General features: G+C 33.6%; 44 non-coding genes across 44 annotated transcripts; all 44 read left to right on the forward strand.

Annotated features, from left to right (window-relative positions):
* The first annotated feature begins 176 nt into the window (after nt 1-176).
* On the forward strand, nt 177-274 carry Trnai-uau (transfer RNA isoleucine (anticodon UAU)). Its single transcript has 2 exons — nt 177-214; nt 239-274. It is a non-coding gene; the product is annotated as a tRNA-Ile (tRNA).
* Nucleotides 275-484: 210 nt separating this feature from the next.
* Nucleotides 485-582, forward strand: Trnai-uau (transfer RNA isoleucine (anticodon UAU)). The gene is made up of 2 exons: nt 485-522; nt 547-582. It is a non-coding gene; the product is annotated as a tRNA-Ile (tRNA).
* Nucleotides 583-793: 211 nt separating this feature from the next.
* Trnai-uau (transfer RNA isoleucine (anticodon UAU)) lies at nt 794-891 on the forward strand. Its single transcript has 2 exons — nt 794-831; nt 856-891. It is a non-coding gene; the product is annotated as a tRNA-Ile (tRNA).
* Nucleotides 892-1,102: 211 nt separating this feature from the next.
* On the forward strand, nt 1,103-1,200 carry Trnai-uau (transfer RNA isoleucine (anticodon UAU)). Its single transcript has 2 exons — nt 1,103-1,140; nt 1,165-1,200. It is a non-coding gene; the product is annotated as a tRNA-Ile (tRNA).
* A 210-nt stretch (nt 1,201-1,410) lies between these two features.
* Nucleotides 1,411-1,508, forward strand: Trnai-uau (transfer RNA isoleucine (anticodon UAU)). Its single transcript has 2 exons — nt 1,411-1,448; nt 1,473-1,508. It is a non-coding gene; the product is annotated as a tRNA-Ile (tRNA).
* A 209-nt stretch (nt 1,509-1,717) lies between these two features.
* Nucleotides 1,718-1,815, forward strand: Trnai-uau (transfer RNA isoleucine (anticodon UAU)). Its single transcript has 2 exons — nt 1,718-1,755; nt 1,780-1,815. It is a non-coding gene; the product is annotated as a tRNA-Ile (tRNA).
* A 210-nt stretch (nt 1,816-2,025) lies between these two features.
* On the forward strand, nt 2,026-2,123 carry Trnai-uau (transfer RNA isoleucine (anticodon UAU)). Its single transcript has 2 exons — nt 2,026-2,063; nt 2,088-2,123. It is a non-coding gene; the product is annotated as a tRNA-Ile (tRNA).
* A 211-nt stretch (nt 2,124-2,334) lies between these two features.
* On the forward strand, nt 2,335-2,432 carry Trnai-uau (transfer RNA isoleucine (anticodon UAU)). The gene is made up of 2 exons: nt 2,335-2,372; nt 2,397-2,432. It is a non-coding gene; the product is annotated as a tRNA-Ile (tRNA).
* A 209-nt stretch (nt 2,433-2,641) lies between these two features.
* Trnai-uau (transfer RNA isoleucine (anticodon UAU)) lies at nt 2,642-2,739 on the forward strand. The gene is made up of 2 exons: nt 2,642-2,679; nt 2,704-2,739. It is a non-coding gene; the product is annotated as a tRNA-Ile (tRNA).
* Nucleotides 2,740-2,949: 210 nt separating this feature from the next.
* Trnai-uau (transfer RNA isoleucine (anticodon UAU)) lies at nt 2,950-3,047 on the forward strand. The gene is made up of 2 exons: nt 2,950-2,987; nt 3,012-3,047. It is a non-coding gene; the product is annotated as a tRNA-Ile (tRNA).
* A 211-nt stretch (nt 3,048-3,258) lies between these two features.
* Trnai-uau (transfer RNA isoleucine (anticodon UAU)) lies at nt 3,259-3,356 on the forward strand. The gene is made up of 2 exons: nt 3,259-3,296; nt 3,321-3,356. It is a non-coding gene; the product is annotated as a tRNA-Ile (tRNA).
* Nucleotides 3,357-3,567: 211 nt separating this feature from the next.
* Nucleotides 3,568-3,665, forward strand: Trnai-uau (transfer RNA isoleucine (anticodon UAU)). The gene is made up of 2 exons: nt 3,568-3,605; nt 3,630-3,665. It is a non-coding gene; the product is annotated as a tRNA-Ile (tRNA).
* Nucleotides 3,666-3,875: 210 nt separating this feature from the next.
* Trnai-uau (transfer RNA isoleucine (anticodon UAU)) lies at nt 3,876-3,973 on the forward strand. The gene is made up of 2 exons: nt 3,876-3,913; nt 3,938-3,973. It is a non-coding gene; the product is annotated as a tRNA-Ile (tRNA).
* Nucleotides 3,974-4,182: 209 nt separating this feature from the next.
* Trnai-uau (transfer RNA isoleucine (anticodon UAU)) lies at nt 4,183-4,280 on the forward strand. The gene is made up of 2 exons: nt 4,183-4,220; nt 4,245-4,280. It is a non-coding gene; the product is annotated as a tRNA-Ile (tRNA).
* A 210-nt stretch (nt 4,281-4,490) lies between these two features.
* On the forward strand, nt 4,491-4,588 carry Trnai-uau (transfer RNA isoleucine (anticodon UAU)). The gene is made up of 2 exons: nt 4,491-4,528; nt 4,553-4,588. It is a non-coding gene; the product is annotated as a tRNA-Ile (tRNA).
* Nucleotides 4,589-4,798: 210 nt separating this feature from the next.
* Nucleotides 4,799-4,896, forward strand: Trnai-uau (transfer RNA isoleucine (anticodon UAU)). Its single transcript has 2 exons — nt 4,799-4,836; nt 4,861-4,896. It is a non-coding gene; the product is annotated as a tRNA-Ile (tRNA).
* A 211-nt stretch (nt 4,897-5,107) lies between these two features.
* On the forward strand, nt 5,108-5,205 carry Trnai-uau (transfer RNA isoleucine (anticodon UAU)). The gene is made up of 2 exons: nt 5,108-5,145; nt 5,170-5,205. It is a non-coding gene; the product is annotated as a tRNA-Ile (tRNA).
* Nucleotides 5,206-5,416: 211 nt separating this feature from the next.
* Trnal-uag (transfer RNA leucine (anticodon UAG)) lies at nt 5,417-5,514 on the forward strand. The gene is made up of 2 exons: nt 5,417-5,454; nt 5,479-5,514. It is a non-coding gene; the product is annotated as a tRNA-Leu (tRNA).
* Nucleotides 5,515-5,724: 210 nt separating this feature from the next.
* On the forward strand, nt 5,725-5,822 carry Trnai-uau (transfer RNA isoleucine (anticodon UAU)). Its single transcript has 2 exons — nt 5,725-5,762; nt 5,787-5,822. It is a non-coding gene; the product is annotated as a tRNA-Ile (tRNA).
* Nucleotides 5,823-6,032: 210 nt separating this feature from the next.
* Trnai-uau (transfer RNA isoleucine (anticodon UAU)) lies at nt 6,033-6,130 on the forward strand. Its single transcript has 2 exons — nt 6,033-6,070; nt 6,095-6,130. It is a non-coding gene; the product is annotated as a tRNA-Ile (tRNA).
* Nucleotides 6,131-6,340: 210 nt separating this feature from the next.
* On the forward strand, nt 6,341-6,438 carry Trnai-uau (transfer RNA isoleucine (anticodon UAU)). The gene is made up of 2 exons: nt 6,341-6,378; nt 6,403-6,438. It is a non-coding gene; the product is annotated as a tRNA-Ile (tRNA).
* Nucleotides 6,439-6,647: 209 nt separating this feature from the next.
* Nucleotides 6,648-6,745, forward strand: Trnai-uau (transfer RNA isoleucine (anticodon UAU)). Its single transcript has 2 exons — nt 6,648-6,685; nt 6,710-6,745. It is a non-coding gene; the product is annotated as a tRNA-Ile (tRNA).
* Nucleotides 6,746-6,955: 210 nt separating this feature from the next.
* Nucleotides 6,956-7,053, forward strand: Trnai-uau (transfer RNA isoleucine (anticodon UAU)). The gene is made up of 2 exons: nt 6,956-6,993; nt 7,018-7,053. It is a non-coding gene; the product is annotated as a tRNA-Ile (tRNA).
* Nucleotides 7,054-7,263: 210 nt separating this feature from the next.
* Trnai-uau (transfer RNA isoleucine (anticodon UAU)) lies at nt 7,264-7,361 on the forward strand. Its single transcript has 2 exons — nt 7,264-7,301; nt 7,326-7,361. It is a non-coding gene; the product is annotated as a tRNA-Ile (tRNA).
* Nucleotides 7,362-7,571: 210 nt separating this feature from the next.
* Nucleotides 7,572-7,669, forward strand: Trnai-uau (transfer RNA isoleucine (anticodon UAU)). The gene is made up of 2 exons: nt 7,572-7,609; nt 7,634-7,669. It is a non-coding gene; the product is annotated as a tRNA-Ile (tRNA).
* Nucleotides 7,670-7,880: 211 nt separating this feature from the next.
* On the forward strand, nt 7,881-7,978 carry Trnai-uau (transfer RNA isoleucine (anticodon UAU)). Its single transcript has 2 exons — nt 7,881-7,918; nt 7,943-7,978. It is a non-coding gene; the product is annotated as a tRNA-Ile (tRNA).
* Nucleotides 7,979-8,188: 210 nt separating this feature from the next.
* Trnai-uau (transfer RNA isoleucine (anticodon UAU)) lies at nt 8,189-8,286 on the forward strand. Its single transcript has 2 exons — nt 8,189-8,226; nt 8,251-8,286. It is a non-coding gene; the product is annotated as a tRNA-Ile (tRNA).
* A 210-nt stretch (nt 8,287-8,496) lies between these two features.
* On the forward strand, nt 8,497-8,594 carry Trnai-uau (transfer RNA isoleucine (anticodon UAU)). The gene is made up of 2 exons: nt 8,497-8,534; nt 8,559-8,594. It is a non-coding gene; the product is annotated as a tRNA-Ile (tRNA).
* Nucleotides 8,595-9,113: 519 nt separating this feature from the next.
* On the forward strand, nt 9,114-9,211 carry Trnai-uau (transfer RNA isoleucine (anticodon UAU)). Its single transcript has 2 exons — nt 9,114-9,151; nt 9,176-9,211. It is a non-coding gene; the product is annotated as a tRNA-Ile (tRNA).
* Nucleotides 9,212-9,422: 211 nt separating this feature from the next.
* On the forward strand, nt 9,423-9,520 carry Trnai-uau (transfer RNA isoleucine (anticodon UAU)). The gene is made up of 2 exons: nt 9,423-9,460; nt 9,485-9,520. It is a non-coding gene; the product is annotated as a tRNA-Ile (tRNA).
* Nucleotides 9,521-9,731: 211 nt separating this feature from the next.
* On the forward strand, nt 9,732-9,829 carry Trnai-uau (transfer RNA isoleucine (anticodon UAU)). The gene is made up of 2 exons: nt 9,732-9,769; nt 9,794-9,829. It is a non-coding gene; the product is annotated as a tRNA-Ile (tRNA).
* A 210-nt stretch (nt 9,830-10,039) lies between these two features.
* Trnai-uau (transfer RNA isoleucine (anticodon UAU)) lies at nt 10,040-10,137 on the forward strand. The gene is made up of 2 exons: nt 10,040-10,077; nt 10,102-10,137. It is a non-coding gene; the product is annotated as a tRNA-Ile (tRNA).
* A 518-nt stretch (nt 10,138-10,655) lies between these two features.
* Nucleotides 10,656-10,753, forward strand: Trnai-uau (transfer RNA isoleucine (anticodon UAU)). Its single transcript has 2 exons — nt 10,656-10,693; nt 10,718-10,753. It is a non-coding gene; the product is annotated as a tRNA-Ile (tRNA).
* A 211-nt stretch (nt 10,754-10,964) lies between these two features.
* Trnai-uau (transfer RNA isoleucine (anticodon UAU)) lies at nt 10,965-11,062 on the forward strand. Its single transcript has 2 exons — nt 10,965-11,002; nt 11,027-11,062. It is a non-coding gene; the product is annotated as a tRNA-Ile (tRNA).
* A 211-nt stretch (nt 11,063-11,273) lies between these two features.
* Trnai-uau (transfer RNA isoleucine (anticodon UAU)) lies at nt 11,274-11,371 on the forward strand. Its single transcript has 2 exons — nt 11,274-11,311; nt 11,336-11,371. It is a non-coding gene; the product is annotated as a tRNA-Ile (tRNA).
* Nucleotides 11,372-11,581: 210 nt separating this feature from the next.
* Nucleotides 11,582-11,679, forward strand: Trnai-uau (transfer RNA isoleucine (anticodon UAU)). Its single transcript has 2 exons — nt 11,582-11,619; nt 11,644-11,679. It is a non-coding gene; the product is annotated as a tRNA-Ile (tRNA).
* A 210-nt stretch (nt 11,680-11,889) lies between these two features.
* Trnai-uau (transfer RNA isoleucine (anticodon UAU)) lies at nt 11,890-11,987 on the forward strand. Its single transcript has 2 exons — nt 11,890-11,927; nt 11,952-11,987. It is a non-coding gene; the product is annotated as a tRNA-Ile (tRNA).
* A 210-nt stretch (nt 11,988-12,197) lies between these two features.
* Trnai-uau (transfer RNA isoleucine (anticodon UAU)) lies at nt 12,198-12,295 on the forward strand. The gene is made up of 2 exons: nt 12,198-12,235; nt 12,260-12,295. It is a non-coding gene; the product is annotated as a tRNA-Ile (tRNA).
* Nucleotides 12,296-13,123: 828 nt separating this feature from the next.
* Trnai-uau (transfer RNA isoleucine (anticodon UAU)) lies at nt 13,124-13,221 on the forward strand. Its single transcript has 2 exons — nt 13,124-13,161; nt 13,186-13,221. It is a non-coding gene; the product is annotated as a tRNA-Ile (tRNA).
* Nucleotides 13,222-13,740: 519 nt separating this feature from the next.
* Trnai-uau (transfer RNA isoleucine (anticodon UAU)) lies at nt 13,741-13,838 on the forward strand. The gene is made up of 2 exons: nt 13,741-13,778; nt 13,803-13,838. It is a non-coding gene; the product is annotated as a tRNA-Ile (tRNA).
* A 210-nt stretch (nt 13,839-14,048) lies between these two features.
* Nucleotides 14,049-14,146, forward strand: Trnai-uau (transfer RNA isoleucine (anticodon UAU)). Its single transcript has 2 exons — nt 14,049-14,086; nt 14,111-14,146. It is a non-coding gene; the product is annotated as a tRNA-Ile (tRNA).
* A 210-nt stretch (nt 14,147-14,356) lies between these two features.
* Trnai-uau (transfer RNA isoleucine (anticodon UAU)) lies at nt 14,357-14,454 on the forward strand. Its single transcript has 2 exons — nt 14,357-14,394; nt 14,419-14,454. It is a non-coding gene; the product is annotated as a tRNA-Ile (tRNA).
* A 211-nt stretch (nt 14,455-14,665) lies between these two features.
* Nucleotides 14,666-14,763, forward strand: Trnai-uau (transfer RNA isoleucine (anticodon UAU)). Its single transcript has 2 exons — nt 14,666-14,703; nt 14,728-14,763. It is a non-coding gene; the product is annotated as a tRNA-Ile (tRNA).
* Nucleotides 14,764-14,973: 210 nt separating this feature from the next.
* On the forward strand, nt 14,974-15,071 carry Trnai-uau (transfer RNA isoleucine (anticodon UAU)). Its single transcript has 2 exons — nt 14,974-15,011; nt 15,036-15,071. It is a non-coding gene; the product is annotated as a tRNA-Ile (tRNA).
* The last annotated feature ends 170 nt before the right edge of the window (nt 15,072-15,241 follow it).

Below are 15,241 nucleotides of genomic sequence, written 5' to 3' on the forward strand. Positions count from 1 at the left end.
CATTTTACAATCACTTAGGATTAGACTTTTGACCTGCATTTCAATGTAATGAAACATTTTCAATGTAAACTGTTGTAATTACCTATTTCTTACTATTTTCTTTATATTAAAGAGTATGATGTGTTAATTCGTAATAAAAAATCCTAATATTAATGCTATTTTGCAATAAAGTGTAAGCTCCGGTGGCGCAATCGGTTAGCGCGCCGTACTTATAGACAGTTGGCTAATGGTAAAAGATATGCGGAGGTTGTGAGTTCGACCCTCACCCGGAGCAACATTTTATTTGAATTGTATATGGATTAACAGAACATTTTACAATCACTTAGGATTAGACTTTTGACCTGCATTTCAATGTAATGAAACATTTTCAATGTAAACTTTTGTAATTACCTATTTCTTACTATTTTCTTTAAATTAAAGAGTATGATGTGTTAATTCGTAATAAAAAATCCTAATATTAATGCTATTTTGCAACATAGTGTAAGCTCCGGTGGCGCAATCGGTTAGCGCGCCGTACTTATAGACAGTTGGCTAATGGTAAAAGATATGCGGAGGTTGTGAGTTCGACCCTCACCCGGAGCAATGGTTTTATTTGAATTGTCTATGCTTAAACAGCAGATATGACAATCACTTAGGATTAGACTTTTGACCTGCATTTCAATGTAATGAAACATTTTCAATGTAAACTTTTGTACTTACCTATTTCTTACTATTTTGTTTATATTAAAGAGTATGATGCGTTAATTCGTAATAAAAAATCCTAATATTAATGCTATTTTGCAATAAAGTGTAAGCTCCGGTGGCGCAATCGGTTAGCGCGCCGTACTTATAGACAGTTGGCTAATGGTAAAAGATATGCGGAGGTTGTGAGTTCGACCCTCACCCGGAGCAATCGTTTTATTTGAATTGTCTATGCTTAAACAGCAGATATGACAATCACTTAGGATTAGACTTTTGACCTGCATTTCAATGTAATGAAACATTTTCAATGTAAACTTTTGTACTTACCTATTTCTTACTATTTTCTTTATATTAAAGAGTATGATGTGTTAATTCGTAATAAAAAATCCTAATATTAATGCTATTTTGCAATAAAGTGTAAGCTCCGGTGGCGCAATCGGTTAGCGCGCCGTACTTATAGACAGTTGGCTAATGGTAAAAGATATGCGGAGGTTGTGAGTTCGAACCTCACCCGGAGCAACATTTTATTTGAATTGTATATGGATTAACAGAACATTTTACAATCACTTAGGATTAGACTTTTGACCTGCATTTCAATGTAATGAAACATTTTCAATGTAAACCTTTGTACTTACCTATTTCTTACTATTTTCTTTATATTAAAGAGTATTATGTGTTAATTCGTAATAAAAAATCCTAATATTAATGCTATTTTGCAATAAAGTGTAAGCTCCGGTGGCGCAATCGGTTAGCGCGCCGTACTTATAGACAGTTGGCTAATGATAAAAGATATGCGGAGGTTGTGAGTTCGACCCTCACCCGGAGCAACATTTATTTGAATTGTCTATGCTTAAACAGCAGATATGACAATCACTTAGGATTAGACTTTTGACCTGCATTTCAATGTAATGAAACATTTTCAATGTAAACTTTTGTAATTACCTATTTCTAACTATTTTCTTTATATTAAAGAGTATGATGTGTTAATTCGTAATAAAAAATCCTAATATTAATGCTATTTTGCAATAAATGATAAGCTCCGGTGGCGCAATCGGTTAGCGCGCCGTACTTATAGACAGTTGGCTAATGGTAAAAGATCTGCGGAGGTTGTGAGTTCGACCCTCACCCGGAGCAACATTTTATTTGAATTGTATATGGATTAACAGAACATTTTACAATCACTTAGGATTAGACTTTTGACCTGCATTTCAATGTAATGAAACATTTTCAATGTAAACATTTGTAATTACCTATTTCTTACTATTTTCTTTATATTAAAGAGTATGATGTGTTAATTCGTAATAAAAAATCCTAATATTAATGCTATTTTGCAATAAAGTGTAAGCTCCGGTGGCGCAATCGGTTAGCGCGCCGTACTTATAGACAGTTGGCTAATGGTAAAAGATATGCGGAGGTTGTGAGTTCGACCCTCACTCGGAGCAATGGTTTTTTTTGAATTGTATATGGATTAACAGAACATTTTACAATCACTTAGGATTAGACTTTTGACCTGCATTTCAATGTAATGAAACATTTTCAATGTAAACTTTTGTACTTACCTATTTCTTACTATTTTCTTTATATTAAAGGGTATGATGTGTTAATTCGTAATAAAAAATCCTAATATTAATGCTATTTTGCAATAAAGTGTAGTCTCCGGTGGCGCAATCGGTTAGCGCGCCGTACTTATAGACAGTTGGCTAATGGTAAAAGATATGCTGGGGTTGTGAGTTCGATCCTCACCCGGAGCTACATTTATTTGAATTGTATATGGATTAACAGAACATTTTACAATCACTTAGGATTAGACTTTTGACCTGCATTTCAATGTAATGAAACATTTTCAATGTAAACTGTTGTAATTACCTATTTCTTACTATTTTCTTTATATTAAAGAGTATGATGTGTTAATTCGTAATAAAAAATCCTAATATTAATGCTATTTTGCAATAAAGTGTAAGCTCCGGTGGCGCAATCGGTTAGCGCGCCGTACTTATAGACAGTTGGCTAATGGTAAAAGATATGCGGAGGTTGTGAGTTCGACCCTCACCCGGAGCAACATTTTATTTGAATTGTATATGGATTAACAGAACATTTTACAATCACTTAGGATTAGACTTTTGACCTGCATTTCAATGTAATGAAACATTTTCAATGTAAACTTTTGTAATTACCTATTTCTTACTATTTTCTTTAAATTAAAGAGTATGATGTGTTAATTCGTAATAAAAAATCCTAATATTAATGCTATTTTGCAACATAGTGTAAGCTCCGGTGGCGCAATCGGTTAGCGCGCCGTACTTATAGACAGTTGGCTAATGGTAAAAGATATGCGGAGGTTGTGAGTTCGACCCTCACCCGGAGCAATGGTTTTATTTGAATTGTCTATGCTTAAACAGCAGATATGACAATCACTTAGGATTAGACTTTTGACCTGCATTTCAATGTAATGAAACATTTTCAATGTAAACTTTTGTACTTACCTATTTCTTACTATTTTGTTTATATTAAAGAGTATGATGCGTTAATTCGTAATAAAAAATCCTAATATTAATGCTATTTTGCAATAAAGTGTAAGCTCCGGTGGCGCAATCGGTTAGCGCGCCGTACTTATAGACAGTTGGCTAATGGTAAAAGATATGCGGAGGTTGTGAGTTCGGCCCTCACCCGGAGCAATCGTTTTATTTGAATTGTCTATGCTTAAACAGCAGATATGACCATCACTTAGGATTAGACTTTTGACCTGCATTTCAATGTAATGAAACATTTTCAATGTAAACTTTTGTAATTACCTATTTCTTACTATTTTCTTTATATTAAAGAGTATGATGTGTTAATTCGTAATAAAAAATCCTAATATTAATGCTATTTTGCAATAAAGTGTAAGCTCCGGTGGCGCAATCGGTTAGCGCGCCGTACTTATAGACAGTTGGCTAATGGTAAAAGATATGCGGAGGTTGTGAGTTCGAACCTCACCCGGAGCAACATTTTATTTGAATTGTATATGGATTAACAGAACATTTTACAATCACTTAGGATTAGACTTTTGACCTGCATTTCAATGTAATGAAACATTTTCAATGTAAACCTTTGTACTTACCTATTTCTTACTATTTTCTTTATATTAAAGAGTATTATGTGTTAATTCGTAATAAAAAATCCTAATATTAATGCTATTTTGCAATAAAGTGTAAGCTCCGGTGGCGCAATCGGTTAGCGCGCCGTACTTATAGACAGTTGGCTAATGATAAAAGATATGCGGAGGTTGTGAGTTCGACCCTCACCCGGAGCAACATTTATTTGAATTGTCTATGCTTAAACAGCAGATATGACAATCACTTAGGATTAGACTTTTGACCTGCATTTCAATGTAATGAAACATTTTCAATGTAAACTTTTGTAATTACCTATTTCTAACTATTTTCTTTATATTAAAGAGTATGATGTGTTAATTCGTAATAAAAAATCCTAATATTAATGCTATTTTGCAATAAATGATAAGCTCCGGTGGCGCAATCGGTTAGCGCGCCGTACTTATAGACAGTTGGCTAATGGTAAAAGATATGCGGAGGTTGTGAGTTCGACCCTCACCCGGAGCAACATTTTATTTGAATTGTATATGGATTAACAGAACATTTTACAATCACTTAGGATTAGACTTTTGACCTGCATTTCAATGTAATGAAACATTTTCAATGTAAACTTTTGTAATTACCTATTTCTTACTATTTTCTTTATATTAAAGAGTATGATGTGTTAATTCGTAATAAAAAATCCTAATATTAATGCTCTTTTGCAATAAAGTGTAAGCTCCGGTGGCGCAATCGGTTAGCGCGCCGTACTTATAGACAGTTGGCTTATGGTAAAAGATATGCGGAGGTTGTGAGTTCGACCCTCACCCGGAGCAACATTTTATTTGAATTGTATATGGATTAACAGAACATTTTACAATCACTTAGGATTAGACTTTTGACCTGCATTTCAATGTAATGAAACATTTTCAATGTAAACTTTTGTACTTACCTATTTCTTACTATTTTCTTTATATTAAAGAGTATGATGTGTTAATTCGTAATAAACAATCCTAATATTAATGCTATTTTGCAATAAAGTGTAAGCTCCGGTGGCGCAATCGGTTAGCGCGCCGTACTTATAGACAGTTGGCTAATGGTAAAAGATATGCGGAGGTTGAGAGTTCGACCCTCACCCGGAGCAATGGTTTTATTTGAATTGTCTATGCTTAAACAGCAGATATGACAATCACTTAGGATTAGACTTTTGACCTGCATTTCAATGTAATGAAACATTATCAATGTAAACTTTTGTACTTACCTATTTCTTACTATTTTCTTTATATTAACGAGTATGATGTGTTAATTCGTAATAAAAAATCCTAATATTAATGCTATTTTGCAATAAAGTGTAAGCTCCGGTGGCGCAATCGGTTAGCGCGCCGTACTTATAGACAGTTGGCTAATGGTAAAAGATATGCGGAGGTTGAGAGTTCGACCCTCACCCGGAGCAATGGATTTATTTTAATTGTCTATGCTTAAACAGCAGATATGACAATCACTTAGGATTAGACTTTTGACCTGCATTTCAATGTAATGAAACATTATCAATGTAAACTTTTGTACTTACCTATTTCTTACTATTTTCTTTATATTAAAGAGTATGATGTGTTAATTCGTAATAAAAAATCCTAATATTAATGCTATTTTGCAATAAAGTGTAAGCTCCGGTGGCGCAATCGGTTAGCGCGCCGTACTTAGAGACAGTTGGCTAATGGTAAAAGATATGCGGAGGTTGTGAGTTCGACCCTCACCCGGAGCAACATTTTATTTGAATTGTATATGGATTAACAGAACATTTTACAATCACTTAGGATTAGACTTTTGACCTGCATTTCAATGTAATGAAACATTTTCAATGTAAACTTTTGTAATTACCTATTTCTTACTATTTTGTTTATATTAAAGAGTATGATGTGTTAATTCGTAATAAAAAATCCTAATATTAATGCTATTTTGCAATAAAGTGTAAGCTCCGGTGGCGCAATCGGTTAGCGCGCCGTACTTATAGACAGTTGGCTAATGGTAAAAGATATGCGGAGGTTGTGAGTTCGACCCTCACCCGGAGCAACATTTTATTTGAATTGTATATGGATTAACAGAACATTTTACAATCACTTAGGATTAGACTTTTGACCTGCATTTCAATGTAATGAAACATTTTCAATGTAAACTTTTGTAATTACCTATTTCTTACTATTTTGTTTATATTAAAGAGTATGATGTGTTAATTCGTAATAAAAAATCCTAATATTAATGCTATTTTGCAATAAAGTGTAAGCTCCGGTGGCGCAATCGGTTAGCGCGCCGTACTTATAGACAGTTGGCAAATGGTAAAAGATATGCGGAGGTTGTGAGTTCGACCCTCACCCGGAGTAACATTTTATTTGAATTGTATATGGATTAACAGAACATTTTACAATCACTTAGGATTAGACTTTTGACCTGCATTTCAATGTAATGAAACATTTTCAATGTAAACTTTTGTACTTACCTATTTCTTACTATTTTCTTTATATTAAAGAGTATGATGTGTTAATTCGTAATAAAAAATCCTAATATTAATGCTATTTTGCAATAAAGTGTAAGCTCCGGTGGCGCAATCGGTTAGCGCGCCGTACTTATAGACAGTTGGCTAATGGTAAAAGATATGCGGAGGTTGTGAGTTAAACCCTCACCCGGAGCAACATTTATTTGAATTGTATATGGATTAACAGAACATTTTACAATGACTTAGGATTAGACTTTTGACCTGCATTTCAATGTAATGAAACATTTTCAATGTAAACTTTTGTAATTACCTATTTCTTACTATTTTCTTTATATTAAAGAGTATGATGTGTTAATTCGTAATAAACAATCCTAATATTAATGCTATTTTGCAATAAAGTGTAAGCTCCGGTGGCGCAATCGGTTAGCGCGCCGTACTTATAGACAGTTGGCTAATGGTAAAAGATATGCGGAGGTTGTGAGTTCGACCCTCACCCGGAGCAACATTTTATTTGAATTGTATATGGATTAACAGAACATTTTACAATCACTTAGGATTAGACTTTTGACCTGCATTTCAATGTAATGAAACATTTTCAATGTAAACTTTTGTAATTACCTATTTCTTACTATTTTCTTTATATTAAAGAGTATGATGTGTTAATTCGTAATAAAAAATCCTAATATTAATGCTATTTTGCAATAAAGTGTAAGCTCCGGTGGCGCAATCGGTTAGCGCGCCGTACTTATAGACAGTTGGCTAATGGTAAAAGATATGCGGAGGTTGTGAGTTCGACCCTCACCCGGAGCAACATTTTATTTGAATTGTATATGGATTAGCAGAACATTTTACAATCACTTAGGATTAGACTTTTGACCTGCATTTCAATGTAATGAAACATTTTCAATGTAAACTTTTTTAATTACCTATTTCTTACTATTTTGTTTATATTAAAGAGTATGATGTGTTAATTCGTAATAAAAAATCCTAATATTAATGCTATCTTGCAATAAAGTGTAAGCTCCGGTGGCGCAATCGGTTAGCGCGCCGTACTTATAGACAGTTGGCTAATGGTAAAAGATATGCGGAGGTTGTGAGTTCGACCCTCACCCGGAGCAACATTTTATTTGAATTGTATATGGATTAACAGAACATTTTACAATCACTTAGGATTAGACTTTTGACCTGCATTTCAATGTAATGAAACATTTTCAATGTAAACTTTTTTAATTACCTATTTCTTACTATTTTGTTTATATTAAAGAGTATGATGTGTTAATTCGTAATAAAAAATCCTAATATTAATGCTATCTTGCAATAAAGTGTAAGCTCCGGTGGCGCAATCGGTTAGCGCGCCGTACTTATAGACAGTTGGCTAATGGTAAAAGATATGCGGAGGTTGTGAGTTCGACCCTCACCCGGAGCAATGGATTTATTTGAATTGTATATGGATTAACAGAACATTTTACAATCACTTAGGATTAGACTTTTGACCTGCATTTCAATGTAATGAAACATTTTCAATGTAAACTTTTGTACTTACCTATTTCTTACTATTTTCTTTATATTAAAGAGTATGATGTGTTAATTCGTAATAAAAAATCCTAATATTAATGCTATTTTGCAATAAAGTGTAAGCTCCGGTGGCGCAATCGGTTAGCGCGCCGTACTTATAGACAGTTGGCTAATGGTAAAAGATATGCGGAGGTTGTGAGTTAAACCCTCACCCGGAGCAACATTTTATTTGAATTGTATATGGATTAACAGAACATTTTACAATCAGTTAGGATTAGAATTTTGACCTGCATTTCAATGTAATGAAACATTTTCAATGTAAACTTTTGTACTTACCTATTTCTTACTATTTTCTTTATATTAAAGAGTATGATGTGTTAATTCGTAATAAAAAATCCTAATATTAATGCTATTTTGCAATAAAGTGTAAGCTCCGGTGGCGCAATCGGTTAGCGCGCCGTACTTATAGACAGTTGGCTAATGGTAAAAGATATGCGGAGGTTGTGAGTTCGACCCTCACCCGGAGCAACATTTTATTTGAATTGTATATGGATTAACAGAACATTTTACAATCACTTAGGATTAGACTTTTGACCTGCATTTCAATGTAATGAAACATTTTCAATGTAAACTTTTGTAATTACCTATTTCTTACTATTTTCTTTATATTAAAGAGTATGATGTGTTAATTCGTAATAAAAAATCCTAATATTAATGCTATTTTGCAATAAAGTGTAAGCTCCGGTGGCGCAATCGGTTAGCGCGCCGTACTTATAGACAGTTGGCTAATGGTAAAAGATATGCGGAGGTTGTGAGTTCGACCCTCACCCGGAGCAACATTTTATTTGAATTGTATATGGATTAACAGAACATTTTACAATCACTTAGGATTAGACTTTTGACATGCATTTCAATGTAATGAAACATTTTCAATGTAAACTTTTGTAATTACCTATTTCTGACTATTTTCTTTATATTAAAGAGTATGATGTGTTCATTCGTAATAAAAAATCCTAATATTAATGCTGTTTTGCAATAAAGTGTAAGCTCCGGTGGCGCAATCGGTTAGCGCGCCGTACTTATAGACAGTTGGCTAATGGTAAAAGATATGCGTAGGTTGAGAGTTCGACCCTCACCCGGAGCAATGGATTTTTTTGAATTGTCTATGCTTTAACAGCAGATATGACAATCACTTAGGATTAGACTTTTAACCTGCATTTCAATGTAATGAAACATTTTCAATGTAAACTTTTGTACTTACCTATTTCTTACTATTTTCTTTATATTAAAGAGTATGATGTGTTAATTCGTAATAAAAAATCCTAATATTAATGCTTTTTTGCAATAAAGTGTAAGCTCCGGTGGCGCAATCGGTTAGCGCGCCGTACTTATAGACAGTTGGCTAATGGTAAAAGATATGCGGAGGTTGAGAGTTCGACCCTCACCCGGAGCAATGGATTTATTTGAATTGTCTATGCTTAAACAGCAGATATGACAATCACTTAGGATTAGACTTTTGACCTGCATTTCAATGTAATGAAACATTTTCAATGTAAACTTTTGTACTTACCTATTTCTTACTATTTTCTTTATATTAAAGAGTATGATGTGTTAATTCGTAATAAACAATCCTAATATTAATGCTATTTTGCAATGAAGTGTAAGCTCCGGTGGCGCAATCGGTTAGCGCGCCGTACTTATAGACAGTTGGCTAATGGTAAAAGATATGCGGAGGTTGTGAGTTCGACCCTCACCCGGAGCAATGGTTTTATTTGAATTGTCTATGGTTAAACAGAAGATTTTACAATCACTTAGGATTAGACTTTTGACCTGCATTTCAATGTAATGAAACATTTTCAATGTAAACTTTTGTACTTACCTATTTCTTACTATTTTCTTTATATTAAAGAGTATGATGTGTTAATTCGTAATAAAAAATCCTAATATTAATGCTATTTTGCAATAAAGTGTAAGCTCCGGTGGCGCAATCGGTTAGCGCGCCGTACTTATAGACAGTTGGCTAATGGTAAAAGATATGCGGAGGTTGTGAGTTCGACCCTCACCCGGAGCAACATTTTATTTGAATTGTATATGGATTAACAGAACATTTTACAATCACTTAGGATTAGACTTTTGACCTGCATTTCAATGTAATGAAACATTTTCAATGTAAACTTTTGTAATTACCTATTTCTTACTATTTTCTTTATATTAAAGAGTATGATGTGTTAATTCGTAATAAAAAATCCTAATATTAATGCTATTTTGCAATAAAGTGTAAGCTCCGGTGGCGCAATCGGTTAGCGCGCCGTACTTATAGACAGTTGGCTAATGGTAAAAGATATGCGGAGGTTGTGAGTTCGACCCTCACCCGGAGCAACATTTTATTTGAATTGTATATGGATTAACAGAACATTTTACAATCACTTAGGATTAGACTTTTGACATGCATTTCAATGTAATGAAACATTTTCAATGTAAACTTTTGTAATTACCTATTTCTGACTATTTTCTTTATATTAAAGAGTATGATGTGTTCATTCGTAATAAAAAATCCTAATATTAATGCTGTTTTGCAATAAAGTGTAAGCTCCGGTGGCGCAATCGGTTAGCGCGCCGTATTTATAGACAGTTGGCTAATGGTAAAAGATATGCGTAGGTTGAGAGTTCGACCCTCACCCGGAGCAATGGATTTATTTGAATTGTCTATGCTTTAACAGCAGATATGACAATCACTTAGGATTAGACTTTTAACCTGCATTTCAATGTAATGAAACATTTTCAATGTAAACTTTTGTACTTACCTATTTCTTACTATTTTCTTTATATTAAAGAGTATGATGTGTTAATTCGTAATAAAAATCCTAATATTAATGCTTTTTTGCAATAAAGTGTAAGCTCCGGTGGCGCAATCGGTTAGCGCGCCGTACTTATAGACAGTTGGCTAATGGTAAAAGATATGCGGAGGTTGAGAGTTCGACCCTCACCCGGAGCAATGGATTTATTTGAATCGTCTATGCTTAAACAGCAGATATGACAATCACTTAGGATTAGACTTTTGACCTGCATTTCAATGTAATGAAACATTTTCAATGTAAACTTTTGTACTTACCTATTTCTTACTATTTTCTTTATATTAAAGAGTATGATGTGTTAATTCGTAATAAACAATCCTAATATTAATGCTATTTTGCAATGAAGTGTAAGCTCCGGTGGCGCAATCGGTTAGCGCGCCGTACTTATAGACAGTTGGCTAATGGTAAAAGATATGCGGAGGTTGTGAGTTCGACCCTCACCCGGAGCAATGGTTTTATTTGAATTGTCTATGGTTAAACAGAAGATTTTACAATCACTTAGGATTAGACTTTTGACCTGCATTTCAATGTAATGAAACATTTTCAATGTAAACTTTTGTACTTACCTATTTCTTACTATTTTCTTTATATTAAAGAGTATGATGTGTTAATTCGTAATAAAAAATCCTAATATTAATGCTATTTTGCAATAAAGTGTAAGCTCCGGTGGCGCAATCGGTTAGCGCGCCGTACTTATAGACAGTTGGCTAATGGTAAAAGATATGCGGAGGTTGTGAGTTAAACCCTCACCCGGAGCAACATTTTATTTGAATTGTATATGGATTAACAGAACATTTTACAATCACTTAGGATTAGACTTTTGACCTGCATTTCAATGTAATGAAACATTTTCAATGTAAACTTTTGTACTTACCTATTTCTTACTATTTTCTTTATATTAAAGAGTATGATGTGTTAATTCGTAATAAAAAATCCTAATATTAATGCTATTTTGCAATAAAGTGTAAGCTCCGGTGGCGCAATCGGTTAGCGCGCCGTACTTATAGACAGTTGGCTAATGGTAAAAGATATGCGGAGGTTGTGAGTTCGACCCTCACCCGGAGCAACATTTTATTTGAATTGTATATGGATTAACAGAACATTTTACAATCACTTAGGATTAGACTTTTGACCTGCATTTCAATGTAATGAAACATTTTCAATGTAAACTTTTGTAATTACCTATTTCTTACTATTTTCTTTATATTAAAGAGTATGATGTGTTAATTCGTAATAAAAAATCCTAATATTAATGCTATTTTGCAATAAAGTGTAAGCTCCGGTGGCGCAATCGGTTAGCGCGCCGTACTTATAGACAGTTGGCTAATGGTAAAAGATATGCGGAGGTTGTGAGTTCGACCCTCACCCCGAGCAACATTTTATTTGAATTGTATATGGATTAACAGAACATTTTACAATCACTTAGGATTAGACTTTTGACATGCATTTCAATGTAATGAAACATTTTCAATGTAAACTTTTGTACTTACCTATTTCTTACTATTGTCTTTATATTAAAGAGTATGATGTGTTAATTCGTAATAAAAAATCCTTATATTAATGCTCTTTTGCAATAAAGTGTAAGCTCCGGTGGCGCAATCGGTTAGCGCGCCGTACTTATAGACAGTTGGCTAATGGTAAAAGATATGCGGAGGTTGTGAGTTCGACCCTCACCCGGAGCAATATTTTTTTTGAATTGTATATGGATTAACAGAACATTTTACAATCACTTAGGATTAGACTTTTGACCTGTATTTAAATGTAATGAAACATTTTAAATGTAAACTTTTGTAATTACCTATTTCTGACTATTTTCTTTATATTAAAGAGTATGATGTGTTCATTCGTAATAAACAATCCTAATATTAATGCTATTTTGCAATAAAGTGTAAGCTCCGGTGGCGCAATCGGTTAGCGCGCCGTACTTATAGACAGTTGGCTAATGGTAAAAGATATGCGTAGGTTGAGAGTTCGACCCTCACCCGGAGCAATGGATTTATTTGAATTTTCTATGCTTTAACAGCAGATATGACAATCACTTAGGATTAGACTTTTGACCTGCATTTCAATGTAATGAAACATTTTCAATGTAAACTTTTGTACTTACCTATTTCTTACTATTTTCTTTATATTAAAGAGTATGATGTGTTAATTCGTATTAAACAATCCTAATATTAATGCTATTTTGCAATAAAGTGTAAGCTCCGGTGGCGCAATCGGTTAGCGCGCCGTACGTATAGACAGTTGGCTAATGGTAAAAGATATGCGGAGGTTGAGAGTTCGACCCTCACCCGGAGCAATGGATTTATTTGAATTGTCTATGCTTAAACAGCAGATATGACAATCACTTAGCATTAGACTTTTGACCTGCATTTCAATGTAATGAAACATTTTCAATGTAAACTTTTGTACTTACCTATTTCTTACTATTTTCTTTATATTAAAGAGTATGATGTGTTAATTCGTAATAAACAATCCTAATATTAATGCTATTTTGCAATGAAGTGTAAGCTCCGGTGGCGCAATCGGTTAGCGCGCCGTACTTATAGACAGTTGGCTAATGGTAAAAGATATGCGGAGGTTGTGAGTTCGACCCTCACCCGGAGCAATGGTTTTATTTGAATTGTCTATAGTTAAACAGAAGATTTTACAATCACTTAGGATTAGACTTTTGACCTGCATTTCAATGTAATGAAACATTTTCAATGTAAACTTTTGTACTTACCTATTTCTTACTATTTTCTTTATATTAAAGAGTATGATGTGTTAATTCGTAATAAAAAATCCTAATATTAATGCTATTTTGCAATAAAGTGTAAGCTCCGGTGGCGCAATCGGTTAGCGCGCCGTACTTATAGACAGTTGGCTAATGGTAAAAGATATGCGGAGGTTGTGAGTTAAACCCTGACCCGGAGCAACATTTTATTTGAATTGTATATGGATTAACAGAACATTTTACAATCACTTAGGATTAGACTTTTGACCTGCATTTCAATGTAATGAAACATTTTCAATGTAAACTTTTGTAATTACCTATTTCTTACTATTTTCTTTAAATTAAAGAGTATGATGTGTTTATTCGTAATAAAAAATCCTAATATTAATGCTATTTTGCAATAAAGTGTAAGCTCCGGTGGCGCAATCGGTTAGCGCGCCGTACTTATAGACAGTTGGCTAATGGTAAAAGATATGCGGAGGTTGTGAGTTCGACCCTCACCCGGAGCAACATTTTATTTGAATTGTATATGGATTAACAGAACATTTTACAATCACTTAGGATTAGACTTTTGACCTGCATTTCAATGTAATGAAACATTTTCAATGTAAACTTTTGTAATTACCTATTTCTTAATATTTTCTTTATATTAAAGAGTATGATGTGTTAATTCGTAATAAAAAATCCTAATATTAATGCTATTTTGCAATAAGGTGTAAGCTCCGGTGGCGCAATCGGTTAGCGCGCCGTACTTATAGACAGTTGGCAAATGGTAAAAGATATGCGGAGGTTGTGAGTTCGACCCTCACCCGGAGCAACATTTTATTTGAATTGTATATGGATTAACAGAACATTTTACAATCACTTAGGATTAGACTTTTGACCTGCATTTCAATGTAATGAAACATTTTCAATGTAAACTTTTGTACTTACCTATTTCTTACTATTTTCTTTATATTAAAGAGTATGATGTGTTAATTCGTAATAAACAATCCTAATATTAATGCTATTTTGCAATAAAGTGTAAGCTCCGGTGGCTCAATCGGTTAGCGCGCCGTACTTATAGACAGTTGGCTAATGGTAAAAGATATGCGGAGGTTGTGAGTTCGACCCTCACTCGAAGCAATGGTTTTATTTAAATTGTCTATGGTTAAACAGAAGATTTTACAATCACTTAGGATTAGACTTTTGACCTGCATTTCAATGTAATGAAACATTTTCAATGTAAATTTTTGTAATTACCAATTTCTTACTATTTTCTTTATATTAAAGAGTATGATGTGTTAATTCGTAATAAAAAATCCTAATATTAATGCTATTTTGCAATAAAGTGTAAGCTCCGGTGGCGCAATCGGTTAGCGCGCCGTACTTATAGACAGTTGGCTAATGGTAAAAGATATGCGGAGGTTGAGAGTTCGACCCTCACCCGGAGCAACATTTTATTTGAATTGTATATGGATTAACAGAACATTTTACAATCACTTAGGATTAGACTTTTGACATGCATTTCAATGTAATGAAACATTTTCAATGTAAACTTTTGTACTTACCTATTTCTTACTATTTTCTTTATATTAAAGAGTATGATGTGTTAATTCGTAATAAACAATCCTAATATTAATGCTATTTTGCAATAAAGTGTAAGCTCCGGTGGCGCAATCGGTTAGCGCGCCGTACTTATAGACAGTTGGCTAATGGTAAAAGATATGCGGAGGTTGTGAGTTCGACCCTCACCCGGAGCAACATTTTATTTGAATTGTATATGGAATAACAGAACATTTTACAATCACTTAGGATTAGACTTTTGACCTGCATTTCAATGTAATGAAACATTTTCAATGTAAACTTTTGTAATTACCTATTTCTTACTATTTTCTTTATATTAAAGAGTATGATGTGTTAATTCGTAATA

The sequence above is a fragment of the Euprymna scolopes genome, chromosome 22 (genome assembly GCF_053919585.1).
Source record: "Euprymna scolopes isolate OS-2025 chromosome 22, ASM5391958v1, whole genome shotgun sequence".
NCBI lineage: Eukaryota > Metazoa > Mollusca > Cephalopoda > Sepiida > Sepiolidae > Euprymna > Euprymna scolopes.